Here is a 24,937-nt window from a genome sequence, read left to right on the forward strand (position 1 = left end):
TTTTAATAAAATTATTAATATTGATGGCGAATTATGTTTTGAAATATGGATATTGGTTGGGGAATATTTTAATAACCGATACCTTTTTTATAAAAAGGTGGAGAAATTATTTTCCAAATAATTGAATTAATTTATTTGTTATGGTGAATGGTTTTCAGAAAGTTATAGTTGGTATGGCTATTTTCAAAAGATGGGAAATAAGTAGCCTAAACTAACATACCAACTTACATAAATTATTGGCCACTACCACTGTAATTATCTTAAATGTATTATTTGAGAACTTAGACCGTCTGATGATCCAAGATCATTGGCTGAGGTTTAATTTCAGCCAACATTTCTTGAAGGAAGAAGAATTGTCGAGGTAGTCACCGGAATGTTGACACGTATCAAGGTAAGTTGTATGCAAAGTACAGTGCACCCAAAAAGAATTAAATGCCATGTCAATAATAGTGACATTCTCTCACTAGTACGCTACCAAACGTCTAGAATGAAGCCTCGACCTTGTTCAAGTGTCCGAAATGGTGACACATTTTTGTCCAGTGTGTATCACTTAAGTTGCAGGAGATAGTATATTGATGTCTTGTCATTGTTCATTGCAATTTACAATTAGCCTTTTCCATCGGCTAAGAAGCTTCACACGCATTACAGGACATGCCATAGTCCACTAGCAGTAGTACTATTACTATTAGTCTTAATTACAATTGGCCTTTTCCATCAGTTAAGTGGCTTCACATGCATTACAGGACAATGGACGATATTAGTGTTTAATTACAATTGGCCTTTTTGGCACGTACTTGCAATTATGTTCAAGATTTGAGAATATTTGGTAATTTAATGTAATTGAATTGGCAGTCAGATGGAAACAAACAAATAATCCCTGGCACCTTGCCCACCAAGCTTATTTATAGGCGATTGAGCTACTTCTTTCATCATTGCTCATCTCATTTTTGGTACTCGATAGGTCTGGTTTGTTTGGTGTTAGTCTGCTAGAACTTAGAGTTTGAACTTTGTAGTAAATATGGACAACCCTATTTGCTTGAGATGCACTTTGCAAGAGGAGCAAAAGGCCTTTCTAGGTTGCATTCCTAAGGAAAACCTCTTGCCAATTTGCAATGAGGTGTTCCATGCTCTGGTGTGAAGTTTTTTTTTGCTACTGTCAAAATGGTTTTGGAGTGTGAGTTTTTGAAGAGTGAGAATTGGTATCATGTCAACAGTGACATTACGTCACAATTTCTAGCCTCCTTGCTTGACCTCGAAGAAGCAAGGGCCGAAATTGTGCTGCTCCTGAGGAAGATTTTCAAAAAAGTATATTTGGGCAATGACATTGAAATTGTCACTCATGCAATTTTAGGAGTGGGGATCCCTTGGGCGGGTGAAGTCCACAAGCTTCTGGAACCTGGCCAAAATGTGGTCCTGCAACCATTTTTACTGGGCTTGACTGCTGGGTAGTTGCAACACCACAGGAAATGCGCAAGAATTGGGTTGAATTTTCTTTTAAAATGGTTATTCTTGGATGAAGTGGAAGATGGAAACAACTGGCTACAAGAATTCGCAACCATGGTCAATTCTGGTGGTTTCTACAATGAATAGTATAGTAGTTCTAGAGTCTAGGGTTTTCTCGTAATTTTGTAAATTTGTAAATTTCAAGAAATATCAATGAAATTTTTGGAGTTTCAGTTCCATATAAAATTGTATTTCATTGTTATAACTTCTTATGCTTACTTATGCAACATTGCAATATTTTGTATTTTTGAATTTTCTATTGAATTGTTTATAAAAGCCTATGTGAATATAAAATATTATTAGTTCCTACCTTTGGCAGGAAACTAATGGAATCACCTAGTTCCATATTAGTTCTATAATCTAAAAATTTCATTGATATACCAATGTTTGCAAAAGGTTTATTAATTTGCATTTTTTTTAAATTGAAAAATACAAATTTTTTAAAACTTTATTGGTTCATGATGAAGGCAATGAAAAAATTCAATTTTCTTCATAAAAAATACAACTATTTTTTTCAACATCTCTATTAATGTAAGCATTAATTGCAACCTTATATTTTCTTGTGACAACTGGATAAACTTTTTTTTTAAATAATCATTTTTCTAACACCTCTATTAATGAATGCATTAATTTCAATTTTATCTTTTCCACATTTGTGACAAGTGGATAAACTTTAAAAAAAAAGACAATTAGTTTTAATTGATGTTTATCTTTGTAATTTGTAAAATGTTATTCAAATATAGACATTTTAACTCTTTTAAATTGTCAATTTTCAAAAATTATTTTTTATATAGTTTAATTTCATATTTATTTTAATTTTAATTTGTATATAAGTTTAAATTAGAATTTAATTATTTTTATTTTTACATATCTAAACCAATGCTTTTAATAAATTTTCTTTTATTTTTTATTTATATATATAATTTTATTAGATTATACATTTATTTAGCATATATAATTTTTACTATATTGATATTTTTAATTTATACTTTAAAATACATAATATTAATTTTGTATCAATTTTAATAAAGTTCAAATTATTAAGCTTGGTATATTATCAACTTTATTTATTATAAGTGTGCTTGGTTTTTTTAAAGCATAAATGTTATTCTAAAATTAATTTATGTTTTTTTTTTATGCATTATATTTAACCTTAAGAATATTGCCCAGCAATTGGATGAATTTATCACTTGAACAAGATATATCAAAAAATTTAATAATTGAAATTAATCAATTTAACCCTTTTTTTTAAAAAATAATACAATTTTATCTATATCTGATGTATAATTAGTTGATAAATATCTTTGGTATGATAAATGTTCTTTAGGACGTCATCTAATTTTAATTTAGCATGATACTATAATGTTATTTATATATTCTTTTACTATTTTAATTAATATACATCATTACAATTATATAATTTAATAATATACTAACTATACTCATAATTTAATGGGAGTGGGACTCACAACCCAGAGCCACCACACCATTCACCGGTGTCGTTGAATGTTTATAGATCAATGACCGAAGTTGAGTTTCAGGATGAAAGGAAAAAGAAACCATGTCATTTCAAACACGTCCTAAAAACATGATACATGTCACTAAACTCCTCGGTCAACCAACAAATAACAATGTCATTTCAATTTGGTGATGACCTGACACTGACACATCTGACTTGTGATGTGAGTCATCCCGATACCTGACTAGCTTAGTTAATGGGAGTAGAACCCACGACCCACGGGGCCACCACACCATTCACCAGTGTCGTTGGATGTTTATAGATCAATGATCGAAGTTGAGTTTCGAGATGAAAGGAAAAAGAAACCCTGTCATTTCAAGCGCATCCCAAAAATATGACATGTGTCACTAAACTCCTCGGTTGACCAACAAATAACAATGTCGTTTCAATTTGGTGATGATGTGAGACTGGCACATCTGACTTGTGATGTGAGTCATCCTGATACCTGACTAGCTTAGTTAATGGGAGTGGGACCCATGACCCACGGGGCCACCACACCATTCACCGATGTCATTGGATGTTTATAGATCAACGACCGAAGTTGAGTTTCGGAATGAAAGGAAAAAGAAACCCTCTCATTTCAAATGCATCCCAGAATCATGAAACGTGCCACTGCTCAATTAACACATTGACATAATCACATTCCACTTGCAGTTAACAGTGACATTATGAATGACATTAATACATTATGACGGGTTAGGTAACACTAGTGGTCCACGATTCCACTCACATTTAAACTGAAAGTGTACTGTGTGACAAGTGTGACGACTATAGACTATAGAGTATAGATTGTACAATTTTGGTGTGTTAAGTTTCTTTAATTTTGCAATTATATGTTTTCTGCAGATTTAGAAATTAGAAAGGGGTTACAAATTACAATTTACAAAGTTACAGTGCAACAAAGTTATAGATTCTTAATTTCTAGGTTGAGGATTGTGGTCAAAGGAAAGAAACAAACTACAGTCTCTCAGCTCTCTAAAAAAATTGAAACTAAGGGCAACGTGAATGTGAACAGGTAAGTGTAACTACTAAAATCCTAAAAATTTACGTCCCGCATTTTAAATTTTATGAGTTTATTATTTATATCATATAAAAAAATTTAGTCTGTAAGGTTTTAATTTTGAATCACCCCTGTAGGCTTGTAGCTGTGTTTAAATATTTACCACGATGGGCAAAACAAATGCCAAGAATAACATGGGAAAAATAACAGAATTCTACAATATGCTTAAAACACCAGGTTTCAGTGATTTATTCCATGATATACATGATCCTGTTATTCATGGAAATAAGGGTATAATGGAGATAAGATTTGCACTTGAAAACAAGTGGAACGATCCAAATAAGGCTTCAAAATTTTGTTCATTTAACCCTAGTGTAAATGCAACTGCAAATAAAATTGCACTGTGGCTAGCTAGGTTGGCACACATGGCATTACCTCAAGTATTCCCTTGCCCAGAAATTGTTATGCTCTATGCTGAAAATTATGATGAAAATAGAAAAGCAATTGTGAATAAAATTACTCAGGAAGAAATTTTGTCCATAACTGAGAGTGAATTTTCTAGTCTATTGAACCTAGGTTTTCAACAACAATAGTCAAACGTACATATTGACTTGGGAAAGCTGGCAGATGATTATGAAAAATTAGATGCAGAACAGAGAGATTCTTATATCAGAGGAATAACAAGCAGTTGTAGGCTGAGTCCAAATCACATGCCTCCTTATGATTTTGAATTTTTTGTGCCATGGGCATAGGACAGTATTTCCTTGCTAGCATTTTGTTTGAGATTGGATAGTAACAATCAAGTAGATGCCAACATTCTTGAAATGCTTTATCATATTCATTTTAAAAAAGAACCAGTAAGATATCATTTTATTGAGCACATTGTTTGTTTCATGCAAGATCAATTACTAATGATTCAAAGAGGTTCAGAGAAGACATTTAGATTCACAACCTACTTGTGCTATCTTCTCCTAGCAAAGCATCGTGCATTATTTGAGGCAAACAAGCTTTGTAGTCAGACTCAAGGCCAAAATCCAATAGATGAGTGGACACCTCAGATAAGGATGATTGATTACAGAAGGAACTACAACAATTTTGTAGACCTCTTTTTGACACCAATGTACCATAAAATTATAGGCACTCCAATGCCTAGATTGCCTATTACTTGTAGAAATTGCATTCAACTTAGAAGTGAACTACAATTGGCTGACTAGTACTTAATGGAAGAGTACATTGTGTTAAGGTTTTACAGTTCATGGGTAGAACCCTAAAAACTTCCAATACATGTAATAGAGAGGGTATTTGCATTGGAATATGTATGACAAATGAAGAGCACAGATGTACTCTTTCATGGTTAGCAAAAGAAAATGATATTTCCCTCCTTTCCATTCTCCTTTGGAGGGTTCACATTTGAAAGAAGAGGATTCAAAGTGTCTGAAGCCTTTTTTTATATTTTTCGATTTGATGTTGATAGTCATTGGCAGTATGACCCACTGAACATAATTGGAGCAAGGCTTAAGGACATTGGGACTTCTACAAGAAAATATCAACATGAAAGTATGCCTTTAATTGAAAAATTTAAAAACATGGACTCCTGGGAGGAGGTCAAAAAAATAGATGGAGAAATATGCTACTGAAAATAATATGTCAATACAGGAATTGTCATCACAAATAATGGCATTGCACAAATAGAAAGGAAAAGTGCAGGGCATGACATCATCGAATTTCTACAAGAAAGCTGATAAACCATCTACAAAACCTATTCCAAAAGAGCTAATGAATGATTGTATAGATGCTGGATGGAGTCGAAGAAAAATTTCTCAATTTTGGGAAATGAGGAAGAATCTTAGTGAGCCAAAGACCTCTTTAGATCATGATGAGGTTGAAGAGGATACAATATTTGACAAATTGTGGAATAAGGAGAATTCACCTAAAGCACATCACAGTTATACTGATGATGATTACGATGACCAGGATTCTTTGAATCCCTCATCCAGTAGACAAATTTAGAGAGGATTTGATGCATCCACCAAACTTCTATATAGAAAAGGGGCAGAAACTGTAGAAAAAATGGGCTACCAAGGTTCTGGTGGTCTGGGTCCCAGTGGAGAAGGGATTTTGTTACCACCTCAACCACCAGTTGTAGCACCAAAACATGGTTAGAAACCAGGCCTTGGGCATGGAGATCAATCACCAACTCAGTCAATTCCATCCACATTGGATTCATCTCAGTTAATTAAATTTGTTCCTACTTCATTTACAGTTCCACTTCCAAGCACTCAGATTCAATCCGAATCAACTGTCACTCCCACAGCTGTAGATATCATGGGTACAACTACAACTAGTGGTCTGAAAAGGACATTGTATATAGATGCAAAATAATTTGGTCCCGGAGATCAAGAAAGTGTAAAGAAGTAGAAGGTTATGACAAGTATTAGTAGTACTACTAGTACAACAATTCCAATGGTGACAATGAGTCCAACAATTGCCCATCCTTTAGGACAAAACCCTCAAAACAGTCCACAAACCCCACTAATGGGTCTAGGTGTTGGTTATTCTCATGGTATTGGTGGAAGCTCGTAGATTAGAGCAAGTGCTACTGCTATTTCACCATTCAAACATTCAATTGTCTCACAAAATCTTGATTTTTGTTATAATGAATTTGTAACTAACTATGAAAAATCAAAAAACAAGAATAGACAAAATAGTAAGACAATGAAGATGGAAGCAATTGCTACAGCTCGTGATGTAGAACCTGCAACCAACAGGTTATTTCCCACATATGACTCAGATAAAGATATGATGGAATTCATGGTTGTTATGCCCCTAGCTAGAAATAACAATCCACTAGAGAGTCAATTAGATCCATCTGAATTTCAAGTTAGCACCCTCCAATTGGATTTATCCAAAATTAAAAATGTGGACAAGATAAATGTGTCCAAAATGACCAACCAAGTGGTTTATAGTTCAGTGATAAAGTTGGAGAGAGAGAAAGGAAAGCTTCAGGGTACAATAGATAAGTTAAAGGCAGACCTGGCAAATGTAAAGGCAAGTGAGAAAGCAACAGTAAACAGGTGCAAAGAATTAGAGAAAAGAATAAAAAATTCATCCTCTGGCTCTAAAGAAGCAATTGAATAGCAAGAACAAATGGATGTAGAACTGAAAACTCTGAGGGAAAATTTGGAAAAAATGGGAAAAAAACTTCAGGATGAAAAAGACTCTTCAACAAAGTTATATATAAACTTGGAGAACGCTGCAAATGTAAACAATAAGTTAAATAAAGAACTGGAAAATGAGAGGGTAAAAACAAAAGAGTGAGAAGAGAAAGCAAAAGGGTGGGAAAATAAAGTAGAAAAAATAAGAAAATGTAGTGAAGACCAGTACTCAGAAATGAAAGACGACCTAAAGAAGGCAAATGATACTATTAAAAAAAATGAAAACAACTAGAATGACCATGTAAATAATACAGTATAGAAAATAAAAAATTACTTTTGGGGGCAAATAAGGACTTCTACTAATAGGTTGTGTGATTGGTTCAAACTCTACGAAGCTCTTACAGATATTTTTGGGAAGGTAAAAGAGCAACCTGAGGAGAACAAAAGTTTTGGTCAGAGACAGAAAATTACAAAGTGGATTATGGAACAAATCAATATCACTACTGACAGGCATTTGGTAAGCAAATGAGTTCAGGACCACATTGTTCAATAATAAAGGTGCCCTCTGTATTTCATAAATGTTAAAAACTAATAGAACCAGAAGAAGTTCTTGCTTTATTTGGGCCAAAGCTCGCCAAGATGAACAATAAAATAGCAAAATTGATATCTCTTGGTTTATCGAGTCCTGGACCTGATTTCTCAACAACGGGTTTCGTTGGAAGAGAAGTTTACAAACAAAAGTTGGAGGACCAAATAACCTCTGATTTAGGCAACCTTCCTCAGGACAAAACTCATGAAGGCATTGCAAAGTGCATCAAAACATTCACAAATTTGCATGCACTAGTGGAACAAACATTGCTTGAAACTCGCTCTTCCAAGTATGGAATACTAATGAGAATGTAGGTCATTTACCATAACATCAAAAAAATTTCCCTTCTAACCGAAGAAGAATGGACCATACTATAGAAACTTATAGTCTATATGTGAAAGTACTTTCAATTTCAATCATCTCTATATCTTTACTATATATGAATATCTTTCATATTATCCTACATACTACAGTCTAGACTCTAGAATTGAGTTTAAAGTAACAAGTTTGAACTTTATTTTTTGAACAAGATCAATGTTGTACTCTTGCAGATGCTATTGCCTATGCTAAAATTGCTAATTTACTAAACCGGCCTGTCAAATGTAGAAATGTACAACTAAAGTTGTAGAGATGTTGTAGACTTGTAGATGTCTTACTAATTTAGATTTTGAGACTTCACATTAGGCAAATTGACCTAAAACTGTTGTTGCTCCCTTGTTTCTATAAAAGGGAATTCAGGGTCATTGGCTTACAAGAATTGTACCATATTAGCTGAATATTGTAAAGGAAAACCATTAATAATTATTAATTGTGGAATTGAATCTATGATTCTATCTAATTTTCATGTTTTCCAATTCATTATATGTTGAATAAATGAATAAAATAGAAAACAAAATTTTATTCAGGGATTTCAAATTCAAATATGAATGATCATTGATGACATGATATAAACTACACTCTACAGTAATAATACTCTTTGTTCTCAAATTTTAATGATGAAACATAATACATTCTAATTTCTTGCTTTTCTAAAATGAACATTGAATGATAGGATATCATATAGTACTTAATAAGTTCAAAAAATACCTATTGGTTGCCATTGCTAATTTAGTAGAAATTTCTTAAATTTTCCAATTCATCTCTATGTCGTCATCATCATCCAATTCTGGTACTCTAGTTGCTTCATTGTTCTCTTCATTTTTGTTTGTGTCTTCTTCAACTTCAAGTTCACTCTGACCTCTGCTTCTATGACTTCCAATCCCATGGCCAATGCCACTGCCAACTGTACTTTTCCCACTTGGATTTTCTGTAGGAGATTGGTTAATGGTGTTGCCCAGTCCCACCCTTCTTCTTTTGCATCTTTTCTTCCAGATTTCCATTGCTTTTTGAAAAGGAAAAGTATTGACATTATACCTAGATGTGTATACCCTCGAGCATGATTCCAAATTCTTGTCTAGTTTGTTTCTTAGCTTTGATTTTAGGAAGCCTAAAGCACTAAAAACTCTCTCATCCTCCACTGAACCCAATTTCATGGTTTGACATAGATCAGTAAGCTTGAAGTACTCTAAAATTTCTTCATGCAAAAATGTGCTATGTTTTAGTTCTGTCCAAAGCTTTGTTGCCAAGCCCTCTTCATGTGGGTTACACATTAATTGATATTGATGCTTCATGGTCCTTGCAAAGGTGCCTGATTGTTGTCTAAGAAGACCCTCATCTAATATTCTGTTGATAGTCACCCCATCGAATTCTATAGATTTGCAAAATTCCTTTATCAAAATCAACAACCTTCTACAATAATCTTCCTTATTGTTGAAGAACCAATATTGAGGAAACACAATTGCCATGGCCTCAAGTAGTTGATCATATGGGAATCGTGATATTATTTCAAAGGAAACTCTATAGGCTATGTCCCTTACAATAGATGCTATAGACTTGATGATCTTGGCAAACTCTTCCCTTGTAACTCTTGTAGCTCGCTTCTTTTGGGCACTGTAGTAAATTGGTATCTGAAATCCCCTTACACAAACACATAAATCTCCATTTTCAACAATCTTTAAATAATTATCAGGATTGTCCAAATTTGTTAGTTTCTGCCAGTGATTAAATCTATCATTGGATAAATTTAGGTCATTACGATAGAGACTATCGAGGGCTCGGCATGACATTTTATGCAACTGAGCATATTTTGCAATATACATGGCTCTTTGCTAGGATTTTTTCATAATTAACCTCATTTCTTCTAGCATGGGAAGAAGAGATGCCAAAGTCAAAAGTGTCTCTATATTGCTTAACCTCTGAAGCAGGTCGCCACATCTCTGATTTTCTGCATTGTCTTAATTTTCGTACATCATTCCAATCAAAGATTGATATTCAAAAAATACTCGATGCACTGGTCCATCCAAAGAGATCCATCTGGTATCAACATCTTTTAGAAGCTTGTTTCCATCGGTAATTCCATCAGCAAAGTGCTGAAATTCCCTAAAACACTTAGGACTTCAACAAAAATATGCATACAACTCTCTTACTAAATCTTCAACCTTGTTTACTGAAGGAAACTTCTTCACAACTCTAAAAGTAAGATGCATCCTATGGGCCATACAGTGAATGGCAACAACATATGGTGAACAAGAAGCCTGCATCTTTGTGCAAAGACCATTCCTTTGAACTTGCATTACTGAAGCTCCATCCGCTCCAACACAGACCAACTTCTTTGCTATTGTCAATTCATCCATAGCTCCATATTCAATTAAACTGCTCTTTACTAACTGAAATAAAGTTTTTGCTCTCGCATTGTCTCTCAATTTAGCAACAGATAGTGGATGTGGTTGGCAGACATTATTCTGTACAGTATAAACATGCATGCATACCCATGACATATTATCTATTGTTGTAACTTTGTCTAAGGACAATGCAATAAAGGTTGACTCTTTTATTTTTCTTTGTACATCCTCTATTTCAACCTGTGCAATACAACTTGCCCATTCCCATCCACTGTTTATTGACCAATGACTGATAGGACAGTTAGGAACTTTCATAAAGTGTAAAAAACCACTCATTTTTGGATAGTCTGTCATTGGATGCCCTCTGCTCAAAATATAGAAAACATTACTTAATTGAATAGCTTTTCCACATTCTTCTACTTCACTTGCTTTTGCAAAAATAGCATTAATATAACTTTGAACTTCACTAGGCTTCGTCTAAAATTTTTGAAACATATAATATTCTTCAACATTCCTTTTATGTTGATATTGCTCCTTTATTTTATATCTTACCACTTTTATTTCCGTACCATCTATAGTTGAGGTTTCGTAAATCTTACCAACATGTTTCTCTATGGTGTCTAGTTTAAGCTGCAACCGCTTTTCCTTTTTATACTCCCAACTACAAATTGCACATCTGCATTCTACTAGTGGCTCACCTACAATTGGATTGTCCACGGGCTCAATGAATGGATACTTTGCTGCCCAATCAAATTTAAATCTCCTTGCCATCTCCCAGTGACGATCAATTTTTTCTTTCGATTTTCCTCTCCCTCTAGTGTCACTGTTACTATTAATTACACCATCATCATCACTGAAGTCAATTGATTCATCTTGGTACTAGTTATTTAATGGATATTCTTCTTCAAGGTCATCTGCATTAGAGATATCAACTTCTACAACTCCATCACCAGATTTATTAGGCTCCCCAATTTGTTGAATGGACTCCTGTGTAGGTTGAGATTGTACAGGCTCCTCTGATGATGTACCTTCCTTACTTTGACCAACATTGTTGCATCTACCCCCGCCAAATTATGAAGATATATTTTTGCATTTTGTTGGCCTCTCTTGGACATCTCCACCTTCATTAGTCCTACTCCTCTTCCTATTTAAATTTGATTGTGACATCTCCATCAAATTAAGACTGCAATAAAATACTATGGACTCGTAGTCATAGTTTTTTTGGTTCTCTACTGATCACAACACTATGAAGAAGGCTCCTTCTTTCAGCATGTTTCAATAATGAAACTCAAGTCTTAAATAGACAACTACAAATAAACCATTTTCATTTTGGCAAATGGGCCGACCATTACATATGATAAGAACTAATATTTCACAAAGCCCGCATAATTTTAAGTAATCAAGTGGGTGAATAGGGCGGGAATTAGGGACCCCATTGTGTGTGATGCATGGCGAATTGCATCCTAGGACAAATGAAAATTTCACATAGGAAAATGGGAATTTGGCGAATGATGATCGTTGAAAGAGACACTTAATTAATTCCATGGAGAATAAGAGTAAACATTAAAGAGAAATATGGGTGAAGAACCTGACTACCAAACTAAAATTACGTAATAATAGTGACAAACGTTCTGACCACTATATGAGTATTTTATAAAATCTAGGCAAACCGGTCAACTAGTATACGGTGTTTTTTTTTGCCAATTTCTATAGCCCGATCGGGACATATTCGCCAACTGGCGACTAATCGCCACTAAAAAAATCCTTGGTCTCCTTGTTTCAACTTTTGGAAGTCTAAAAGCTTCTAATCATAAAAGGTTTGAGGCAGCCAACAATTCTAGAAAATGTTCACAAATTTTTCCTAGGTGATGTTAGTGGTTTTTATGTTTTGCTCAACTTTGGTGGTTCCCCACTAGGTTACAACTTCTCTAGTAAAATGATATATTCCCCAAACTTCTTTTGAGGTTTTAGAGAAATTCTTAATTTAAAAATATTGTTCCATCTTAGTATATAAAGCTTCTACTTCCTCCCTAGACTTAAAACCAAAAAAACTTGGGTGGTTTTATTTTCTTAATTTCTGTTGACAAATCAGTCACTATTTCTTGCTTCTTTTGTTTTTCTGATAGTTTAGGTCAGGAGGTTTTCTTTTTATGGTCAAAGACTTCTATCTCTACTCTAGGAGGTGGTAAGGATTGAGTTTCTTCATGGTTCTGCCCCATTTGGACTGCCAATTCACTCATTGTTCTTTCCATGTTTTCCAACTTCAATTGTGTTTGTTATAAGATTTGTAGTAACAAGTCATTAGAGGAATGAGTGTTTTCATGAATTATGTCTTGATCTAACAACATTCTCATTGTTTTTCATACTATGTTTTTTTTTTTTAACCTATTAATTTACAAATTTGTGCTAATTAAGTGGAAAAAGGGAAAAAAATTCACAAAAAGAAAAAGTCTGGCAAAAACATGAATGGTGTGAATTAATAACTTAATTAACTTAATACCTTACTACTTCATTTAGAGCAACCTTATTTACAAAATTTCCTCTATTGAGGATGTTTACACCAAAATAATATTTAGTCTTTCTTTGTAGCACTTAATTTTGGTTCAAATTGGTACATATCCTACACCATCCAAGATCTATGGAACTGTAAAAGAGGATTGCTCTGCCAAGCATTCCAATTTTGGATTAGCTTGTTTCTATATGTTGCTTTCCTAGTAGGGGTCCACTTGACTCTTCTTTCTTCACCCATTGTATTGTCTGGTTCAAAGTTTCATTGTCTCAAGGCATGGAACAGTAGGTGTAGTCATATTGTGGCATGTTTTTAATTAAATAAGGAAAGATGGGGTGTCAAGTCTTCTTGCAGGGTGTTTTATGTACTTGAATCCTATGCAATTAGTCAAGAACTTTAAGGTTTCATAGAAGGTAGGGTACACTAGGTTTAGTGTAAAACCCAATGCTTTGATACCATATGCAAAAAATAAATTTTCATAGCCAAATTAAATCAAATAACCTAATTTAATAAGTAATTGATTCCATTCCACATGACAATTACTTCCATTAACTAAAATATAACTATGTTAAAAGTAACTATTTCTATTCTATCTGTATTTTGTGCTTAGCTGATTTAACGAGATCAAAAGAAATAAATAAATACATTGCTAACATTTAACCATTTCTAACTGATAAAAAATTTAGCTAAAAAAAAAGTAACAACTAACTTCTATAACAACTAATATATTCATTCAAATTATGCTATTAGAAAACTAAAATATCTATTTATTCTTTTAAAGATTAAAGGAAAAAGTGCAAAAGAAACATATAGAAATAATGAAAGAATCAACTTTATCTTGATGTTTAAGCCTTAGCATTGGTGAGAGGAGAAGCATTGACATAGGCTTAACCTCCCAACCTTGGACCATACTTATCCCCACACATCCTAACTTAATAGAATGACCCTCCCTACCTCGAGATCAAGCTTGTGATGTTCTTTAGTGTAGCCATCTGAGCTACCCGATGGTTTGAGTGATCCATCAATTATAACTATATAACTGACATCTATGGACAAATAAATAATCTCAAGATTGTTACATATGCCTATAACTACCTTGGCCAAGGATTTCAGTTGGGTTCATGAACCCAATCACCACCACTCAACTTGACATCAAATTCCATTACCGACACATGCATGAGATATTATTCATTATTCAAATGTAATTACATTATTGTTTCTATTAGGTTGAATTCCATCTCTTCACCATTCTATGGCCTCTATGCCAAGTGAATCATAGGTGTCTAGAAGATTATAACCATTCTAATATTATTGATACACCTCTTCACCATTTCATGGCTTCTTGCTAGTGAATTCCTTGATGTTTATGAGATTTAGCATTTTGATGATGTTAATACACCTCTTCACCATTTTGTGGGTTCTTGTGGGTGAATTCCTCAATGTTTATGAATCCATGAGTATTTTGATCATTATGACAACATGTTTATTGAAAACTATTTCAATGCTCTTTATAGTTATAGTTCAATTTCATAAGATGTTACAATATATAGAGATTTCAATAAATTCAAGGATTAACAGAAGACCATTGATAGGACGGATTATATGCTGGTGCATTTGGTTTATTACCTAATTAAGATAAGCTTATAAAATTGAATTACATGAAATGTTCCTTTCATAGTCCTAATGATATATGAACAGTTTTACTCCAGTAAGTAAGAAAATGTTCAATTTCTTTCATAGGCTTAACATTGTAAAAAGTCAACTATAGTCAATCTAGTATTTAGCAATAATGGCATATAAAATAATAAATGTGAGCATTTTAAACATGACCTACATTTTTGATAGATATTAGTTGGGATGTGGCTCCTCTCGTCCTTGGCAGATGCTCCTATAGCGCAACTCCTTTCAGCACTAGCTTGACTTCTTGATAGGAATAAGGATTAAATGGTGTTTACAATCTGAGGAACTAAACTTGTTTAGCTTGGCTAGGAATGGTCTCATAGCTTAATGGAGAGATGTGACAAATGAGAAAGGAATGATTAGCTTGGTTAGTTCTTAGCTCTTTGAAAGACTTAGCTAAAACTCTTTGGCTTCCATTAGTTTCCAAGATGACCCATCAAATTTAGACCTTAGATCGATTTGAAAAGAGGAGAAACAAGGAGGGAAAAGAAATAAGGAGAAGTTGAAGGTTTATAAGCTTTATTTTATTATTATAATTTTCTCTTGTATACGTTCACGTAAGTATATTGATGAGGTGACATCATTAGATTATATTATTATAATTTATTGGTGCCATTTCATTTTTATATTTATGTGTTCATATTTAAGTGTTTATTATAATGATAAAATAGGAAAATTTAATATTAAATCTCTAAAGGTATGAGTTATATTTTAATTTTTATTATTTTATGTTTTTATTATATTATTTTCCCAATAGCTCATGCGGTCCCATAATGTAACCCATGGACAAGTCTTTGTATCCTTTCCAAGGGAGTCTTCGGTCATACTTGGCAAACCTGATGATTGAACCAAACAACCATTTGATTCTAATGATGTCGTTACACAATGCTTCCCATCTCTTTAGTCTTCTCCTATAATCACCCAAGAAAAACATTAATTGAAAAATATATTGATAATAAATTCAAATCAAACAACTGCTAATCATCTAATAATAGTTATAGGTTATTGGTTATTTGAACAACATCTATAATAACTAACTCATTTCATATGATCATGAAAAGAAATAATTTGTTAACTATTGTGAAATGTCCCTTTTCTGATTTTTTATGATATTTCCAACCTCTAATCAGATTTTCAAGATCAAACAACTAATATCACAAAGATCCACCAAATTTCTCCAGAAACCCCAAATCGGGTATGCTGAAAATAGTGCCAAAAGCTTCACAACTTCACAGATTATTAAGAAATCTGAAAATGGAAATTTTTACAGAAATTTCAGCAGCATAACAGCCTACAAAATGACATTTCTAGATCCGTATAGCCTGTACACAACAGTTCACAAATGTAGGACAAAAACTATGCTCATCGGGCTCCCGAAATTAACACAAAATGCCCGGAAACACCACAAAACACTAATAATCTATCTCAGAAGTTTAATCACGTCCCAATACATATATTCAGCTCTATTTTAATGCCTTAAATTATGAAATACAGCAGCAACCCAAACTGATATGAAATACTCAATTGGAAACACCAAACTCATACCAAAAACACACTCGAAAATCCACAAATCTGCACTGTTTAGCACAAAGGCAAACTCTGTATGAGTATGCACATGGAATGTCTTCAAACTCCTGTCCTTAGCCTTCCTGGAAACCTGAAAACTCCCATTCTTGGGTCTCCATGGAAACCTGCAAACTCCCGTTCTTGGGTCTCCTCCACAGGTTTGGCAGCCTCTGAAGAATAACAAAGAATGAGCAAAAATCAAGTTCTGTAATGAGCCCAAAATGCCTCCAAAACCCCTTAAAAGAGGGCATAACTGTAACTCACATCCAAGAGAGGTTAATGAAACATATTTTAATAATAATTTTCATTTATTAGTCCAACAGTTTCCAAAGATTAACCCCCCTTTTCCGAAACTTCACTTTCTTGGGCCTGCCTGCCTTAGCGAAGATTATTATTTTTAAATTATTTGAAAAGGGGACATGACAAGTCCTCCCCTCCCAAACATTGCTTGTCCTCAAGCAATGGTTGAACAATAAACCAATCAATCCACCTAGATCCCAAATGTAGTCATGAACTATACTATTACCAATTAACACAGGCTCCTGCAATATCCTCTGCAATATGACCAAGAGGAATCCATAATCAAACTGACAATTATAGCTCAACCAAACTCTGAAATCACCACTAACACAATCAAAAACCCATGAGGCACAAACTCTTAGAACATCAGAACCCAAGCAAAGTGGACAAATATAACTACCAACATAGTAAATACCATCAACGCATCCCACTAGCCTATACAGAATGCACAATCCAACTCTGCAACAATGGTGAATGCTCTCGAATGAAACTGTACCAAGTATGGAGAATCCACACACTGTACAACTCCTGCAGTCAACACAACTTTGCAAATCACCGGCCACTATCTCATAACCATAACTACCATGCACCCTTGATGGTGAAAAGCCATCACAAGATAAATAACAAGAATTGGAACCCAAACCAAATTTTCCTACCATCAACTCCTCAACACAAGGATCAAATGCTAATTGATGTACATACCTTGAAATATAATGTTGATAAAAAAAACCAACCTTAGTCAACAACTCACCATGAACAAGTGATACAACCCACTGTGACTGATCACCAGCTAAGTCAGGAGATGTCATAGCCAAAGGAGTAGAATCAATAACAACACCCACTGAAGCATCACTCTGAAACTCCTGCTCTAAGTCATGTATTATCAAGCTATCAACTGTAGAACCTATCGCCATGTCATGCCCATCACAACTCTCATCTTGAGGCATCAAATTCTCCCATAACTGATGATAAGCACTAGGAACCAAAGTACATCTCTGTATCATTATCTCATCAACATGGTCATCAAAGGTAAATTGATGAGCATACCTCACAGTGTAATGCCGATAGAATGCACCAATCTCAGACAGTGGCTCAGACTGTAATCCAGATGAAACTAACTGCAATTGATCATTAACCATGTTGGAACTAACTACTAGCTCCGAAGATATCACCAAGGGAGTAGTGTTACTAGTAGGAACCATGCCAATTGCCAACTCACCAACATCACACATGATCTTTGATACATCTCTAGTCTCTGTGCCATCAATACTAGAGGCCAACACCATGTCAGGCATACAACAATCTACTACAACACCCAACTCAACTAAACCTAACTCTAGTGGAAATGAACCTGATATTCCAATGTTAGTATCAAGAATGGATGCATCCCCATCTCCACTATCTCTGACAATCTCGTCCATGGACATCCTCGGATCACCAAACACCACAGCTTGTGACTGTATAGAATCAGGTGAAGACTATAGTTGCTCTAACTCCATGGTCACCTTAGCCAAATGAAACTGTGACTCCTTGAAAGCCAACTGTGTACTCTCAAGAATCTCAGAAGTCACCTCAAGCTGCTTAGTAAGCTCACTCACCTCATCTTCCTTGGCCAACAATGCATCATATGCTATACTGCCCCACTTCATAAGATAATCTCTGTCGGCTACCAACTGCATATAATCCTGTCTCAGAATCTGGATAGCCTCCCATAAAGAGTGGAACTTTGTCAAGGAAAGATAACTGCCTCCCTACTCATCACTAGTAGGAGAACCCCATCCATAAACTGCTAACAACTGACGAGCAGCATCGAAATGCTGGCAAGTGATAGCAATGTCTTGGTCACTAACTCTCAACTAATTAGACACATGATGGCACTGGTTTGACTGTCTCCTACAAACCTCCTCTGATGCACTGTCTAAAGGAGTATCCTCAAAGTTACTAGTCTCTAGAGTATTACCATCCATATCCTGTGAATCAAATCTAAAACTCATATCAACATATGGAGTATCAAAAACATTAGCATTGCTTTCCAACTCCTCTATACCCAAGGAAACTAAGTCTTCAAAATTGCCCACTGCATCCTCCTAGATGTCATCAATGCCAATATGATCCTGGGACTCATCTATACACACTGCCAAATATGAAATATCATCAACACATTCTAGCAAGTATGGTCGACTGGATATATGAACAAAGCCCAACATTGGTGTATAAAAACTAATACCAACATTGGACAAGCTGCTAGCACAAGAAAAGACAACACTGTGCAATCTGCTAATCAAATCCATGATAGCACCCAAACAAACACTGCTACCAAAAAGTGTTAAAGATCTCCTGTCAACTGAATCCCAAATGCCAATATAACAATCTTGAGTTCATATCTGTAAACTAGAATCAGCTGGTAACTCAAGCAAAATCCTCACTTGAGTAATATGACCAATACCAACTAACTCCACATACCTATCATGATGAGATAATGAAGTCAAAATACTATCTTCACTCACCTTCAGCTGGCGGGATAAATCATGTGAAGTACTACTTGCCTCAACCTCATGTGATGAAGCATCTAACTGTGCCTGGTACTCTTTCTCAGCAAAGTCATGAATGCTCAATGTTTTCTCATCTCTACCAGGTATCTCACCATCCTGCACAACAACATCCTCATAATCATCATCTGAACCCACTACACTGTAGTCATTGCCTATTGTAACTATACCATCCTGAATACCTGTGGCATCACCCTTTGACAACCTGTAAACAATTGTCTCAATTTGAGTATCAAGTTGACTGTTACTATCAATCTGTGTAATATCCTTTCCCACCACCTCCTGTGGCAGAGTAGAATCTAAGACCTCTACCTGGCTATCAGCTAGTTTCTCAAACTCCTCATGCAAGTTCTTGGGAATTGTGTCATCTGTCTTGTGAGAAAATCTGTCAAATAGAAATCCAGTCAACTTATCCACCTTAGCTGGGTTAGATAACATGTCATTCATTATACGGTGGTGCTCAACCAACTGTTTAGACATGTCATGGCTTATTTTCATAAGTTTATCTCGAATGTCTAAATAACCATCCTTTCTACTATTTTGACTCTGGCTATCAATTGTCCAAGATCGTTTCCTCTGAGACTCTGTACTATACCTGTCCATTCTGGATAAAGTAGAGTGTAACCCCAATAGGATATAACTTCTTCAAACACCAAGAACTAACATTCAAATGATTAGAAGTAGCATGCAACCATATATTTGGACATGCAACTAATTAGAAGCAACATGCAACCACCAAATTATGACATGCAAGATCTGGGTAGTTGTCAAAACTGACATGCAAACTTCTACAACCACCAAATTCACCAAGAACTAACATGCAAATGACTAGAAGTAGCATGAAACCATAGATTTTGACATGCAACTAATTAGAAGCAACATGCAACCACCAAATTATGACATGCAAGATCTGGGTAGTTGTCAAAACTGACATGCAAGATCTGGGTACTTGTCAAAACTGAAATGCAAACTTCTACAACCACCAAATTCACCAAGAACTAACATGAAAATGATTGGAAGTAGCATGAAACCATAAATTTTTTCATGCATCTGATTATAAGTAACATGCAATCATAAATTATGACATGCAAGATTTGGGTAGTTCTCAAAACTAAAATGCAAGATCTGGGTAGTTGTCAAAACTGACCTGCAAACTTCTACAAACCCTCAAGCTGGCAAGATCATGGCTCTGATACCAATGAAATGTCCCTTTTCTAATTTTTTATGATATTTCCAACCTCTAATCAGATTTTCAAGATCAAACAATTAATATCACAAAGATCCACCAAATTTCTCCAGAAACCCCAACTCGGGTATGCTGAAAATAGTGCCAAAAGCTTCACAACTTCACAAATTATTAATAAATCTGAAAATGGAAATTTTTACAGAAATTTCAGCAGCATAACAGCCTACAAAATGACATTTCCAGATTCGTATAGCCTGTACACAACAGTTCACAAATGTAGGACAAAAACTATGCTCATCGGGCTCCCGAAATTAACACAAAATGCTCGGAAACACCACAAAAACACTAATAATCTATCTCAGAAGTTTAATCACGTCCCAATACATATATTCAGCTCTATTTTAATGCCTTAAATTATGAAATACAGTAGCAACCCAAACTGATATGAAATACTCAATTGGAAACACCAAACTCATACCAAAAACACACCCGAAAACCCACAAATCTGCACTGTTCAGCACAAAGGCAAACTCTGTATGAGCATGCACATGGAATGGCTTCAAACTCCCATCCTTAGCCTTCTTGGAAACCTACAAACTCCCATTCTTGGGTCTCCATGGAAACCTGCAAACTCTCGTTCTTGGGTCTCCTTCTCCACAGGTTTGGCAGCCTCTGAAGAATAACAAAGAATGAGCAAAAATCAAGTTCTGTAATGAGCCCAAAATGCCTCCAAAACCCCTTAAAAGAGGGCATAACTGTAACTCACATCCAAGAGAGGTTAATGAAACATATTTTAATAATAATTTTCATTTATTAGTCCAACGGTTTCCAAAGATTAACCCCCCTTTTCCGAAACTTCACTTTCTTGGGCCTGCCTGCCTTAGCAAAGATTATTATTTTTTAATTATTTGAAAAGGGGACATGACATATTGGTACAATGTATATAGATAACTAACTCATTTCACATGATCAAGAAGAGAAATAATTTGTTAATAGTTGATACAACATTTATAAATAACTAATTCATTTCACATGATCAAGAAAAGAAATACTTCATTGAACCAATAGTTATGATCAAATTAAAAATTAGGGCAAAATTTGGGATGTAACACTTACCAGTTCAATTAAATATGTCTCTCCCTCTATGTATTATGATCACATTAAACTTACAATGTGTCTTACAAACTTAAAAATTAGGGCAAATAATTTAGAGTTGCTATTGGATTTTATTGTTGACTCACTTGAGATATTTTCTCCCAAATTTTATGGGGAACCATTTATCGATGTGTATAGCATCTATTGGATGGATGTTGTGAAGAGTAAAGAGGAGAAAATAATGGTTAACAAGGTAATTTCATGTATAAAACATAATATCATGACAAAACATGGGCACAAGGTCCTAGGTGGAAGTGAGGAAGAGGGAAAAGAGGAGATAAAAACCATGAAGCATTCAAAAAAGAAAAAAGATGTCAAAAAATGCTTGTGTTGTAGATAGATAAGAAGCTTACATTGGGATCTTATTTGAATGCAAAGCCCTCCTACAAAAAACCCTATTTTGATGAAATGCCCAAAATGCTCCAGACTCTGTCAAATGCTCTAGCCCTTATCGATTAAAATGAGGGTGTAAAATTTGATGATAATATTAAATGGGTGCTAGTTCCCAACTTCTAAAGAGTATTGAGGCAAATCCCAAACCCTCTAATGGAAAATAGATCTATGTATGCTTTAGAATTGATTAGGTTTGTGAATGACTTACCTAGAACATCTATCTAATTGCATGAACTCTGCAAGAAATCGTTACTATATGAAATTGAGGCAATGGATGATGAATTTCTTGGATGGAAATAATCTAAATCTCTTACAACAATTTTCTTCTTTGAATGTATTTTTATCCTTAGGGTTTGAATGCATTATTTTCATTTAATTATAAAGAACATTCTATAGATCTAAAATGACAAGTAAAAAAAACTATTGTTCCCATTGCTACTTACACAGGTGTATCTCATCATCATCTAAAAGGGGATGGGCTGTGGGAGCTTTGCTTGTTTGCAAAATATATCAGGGACGCATTAGTTGCATTGGAAACTCATGATTATTTATTTATTTATTTATTATTTTTTCAACTATATAAATAGTTGGTATTAATGTAACCTATAATTTAGGTATTAGTTGAAAATTAAATAATTATTTTTATTTTTATTTAAAGTTTTTATGAAAATAATTTAATATTTTTATTAAAAATTAATGTCCACAAATATTATTTTAAAATAAGTTTAAAAATTAGACATTAAATTTAAAATCTAAAGCTAATGTAATTTTACATATAAATAGAGGCAAGAGCCTACAAGATAATGGTAAATTGTGAGCCTCTTCTATGAGAGGTCTTGGGTTCAAATTTACTCGATTTAAATAAATAAACATTAATAATTAATCAAAACACATAATAATAATAATAATTACATATAAATGGAACCTTTCTATTCTCATTTTTACTTTTTACATGCACATAACTATATATTTTAAAATAAAATTATTGTATTTTTTTTTTCTATATATAAAAGAGAATGTTTCTATTCCATAATTGTTCATCTTTCTTATGTAAATCATTACAAATATTTAACAAATTTAATTTATTTTTTAATTTAATGATTCAACTTAAAACATTTTTTACTAAAGTAAAATATATATTTTGTATGAAAAAGATTTCTATTTTTCGCTCATGATGAAAATATTTTATTAAATTGTGCATTTGAATATTTCTAAAATGCAAAAGAAAATTGTCACTTTTTTCAAGATTTTGTAAACAAAACATTCAACTTAAAAATATTTTTTACTAATTCAAAATTTATATTTTTCTCATGAAAAAGATTTATGTTTTTTGCCTATGTGAACACTTTATTAAATTGTGCATTTGAATATTTCTAAACTACATTTCTCTAATTAGAATAGGAAAAAAGGTTTCCAACTATTCATTCTACAAGTACCTATCAACCAAGACACTCATAACAAAATGAATGCACAATATTGTAGAGAAAATTGTGATAGTTTGATTTAGAAATTGGCTTCTTTGTTATTCTTATTTCTTACTATTGATCTCAGTTTACAATCTTTTGAAATCTACTCATTAATTTGTTAAAATAACACATAAAAAATTGGAGTTCAAGATCTAAAATTTATATTTATATTTTGTTCTTGTTCATCCATCTTTCCTCTTCCTAAGCATCAATAAAGGTCATACATTATTAATAAGAGCTACTCCTATATCTTCTTATGTCCATGCATGTCATAGCATTATACAACAAAATTTGGATGCTTCTAAATATTATTATATCTAAGAGGTATATTTAGTTAAACCCTTGAAAACTAGTGTACACCTTCTTAATCATATCCTACATCCTGCAAAAACGCGCTTTGAAATGAAATGTGATCTCTCATAGAGCAATGAGACATTTGCAAAGTGTACAATGAGATAGATTATTCAAAGAAGTTACATGTAATGGATTTGCAAGAACCCTCCATGAATTCAAGAATGAGAAAAATGATCTTAAAAAAGGCCAAGAAAAAATCAAGATTAAACTAAAAAAGATAAAATATTATAATCCATCCTAGTTTAATCTATATTGTTTAATATTGCATGCAAAAAAATGAAGAATAATATAAATGCTTAAAATTTCTAAGATACTCAAAGAAAAATCATTATGTAAACTAGTAGCATAACAATATAAAAAATTTAGAATCCTTTAAAATGATGCAGAGGTCTCCCTTTTATAGATTGAAGAATGTTTGAGCTTTTGAGATGTAATAGTGAGCAACAGTGGAGATTGAATGTTTGTGATCTATGTGTTCATAGTTTTGGAAGTTTCCCAAAAGTGTGCACTTAAGTGGTGTGCATATTTGGTAACATCTTTATTTCATGGTAAGATGGATGCAAAGGTAGTCTTAGAGTGGCTTGAAAGCATATATATAAGATGGAGTCAAAGTATTTCTTAATGCTTTCAAGCCACTCTAAGACTACCTTTGCATCCATCTTACCATGAAATAAAGATCCATCCTCTTGACACTTCCCTCCAAATTCTTTGAGGCCTTTTATGAATGGTTCTTTCTTACCAAGTGGAGGATTTGATTCTGGGATCTCATCCTCCAAACTCATGTTCTCTTTACCCTTGTTGAAGTCTTCATCTTCCTTAGCTTGGGATGCATCCTCTATCTCTTTCAACTTGTTTTTTACCTCCTCTAGGGCCTCATCTAGAACCCTGGTCTTTTCTTCTAAGAGATTCTTCTCCTCATCCATTTCCTTGGTTAATTCTACATTGGTTACCATCTTGGAAGATCCACTTGATTCATTGGAATACAACATGCCACCACAAGCCAAGTCTTATGGCTCTGATACCACTTTGATGGGGAGCTTCTCCTATTAAGAGATTCTATCTCTTCCCAACCTACTCCTAGCCCACTATAGGGTCTTCTCTACTAGCCCTAACTCAAAGGATCCCTCTACAATCCCCTTTGCCCAAGAAACTCTCCACCAATTCAACACTCCATGCCATCCCCAAGTTCACCCAATATGCACTCTTTGACTTAATTTGCCAAAACTTCACAAAAATGTACCAAGTGCCCCAAGAACAAGGTTGAACTCTTCCACTATGGTTCTTGGCTTATTT

At 33.9% G+C, this 24,937-nt stretch overlaps 1 pseudogene; it reads left to right on the forward strand.

Annotated features, from left to right (window-relative positions):
- Positions 1 to 6,737: 6,737 nt before the first annotated feature.
- Positions 6,738 to 24,937, forward strand: part of LOC149547470 (uncharacterized) — a 65,741-nt pseudogene continuing 47,541 nt past the window's right edge.

Source organism: Cupressus sempervirens, chromosome 7 (genome assembly GCF_028749045.1).
Source record: "Cupressus sempervirens isolate cs-2001-9-10 chromosome 7, ASM2874904v1, whole genome shotgun sequence".
NCBI classification, from domain to species: Eukaryota; Viridiplantae; Streptophyta; class Pinopsida; order Cupressales; family Cupressaceae; genus Cupressus; species Cupressus sempervirens.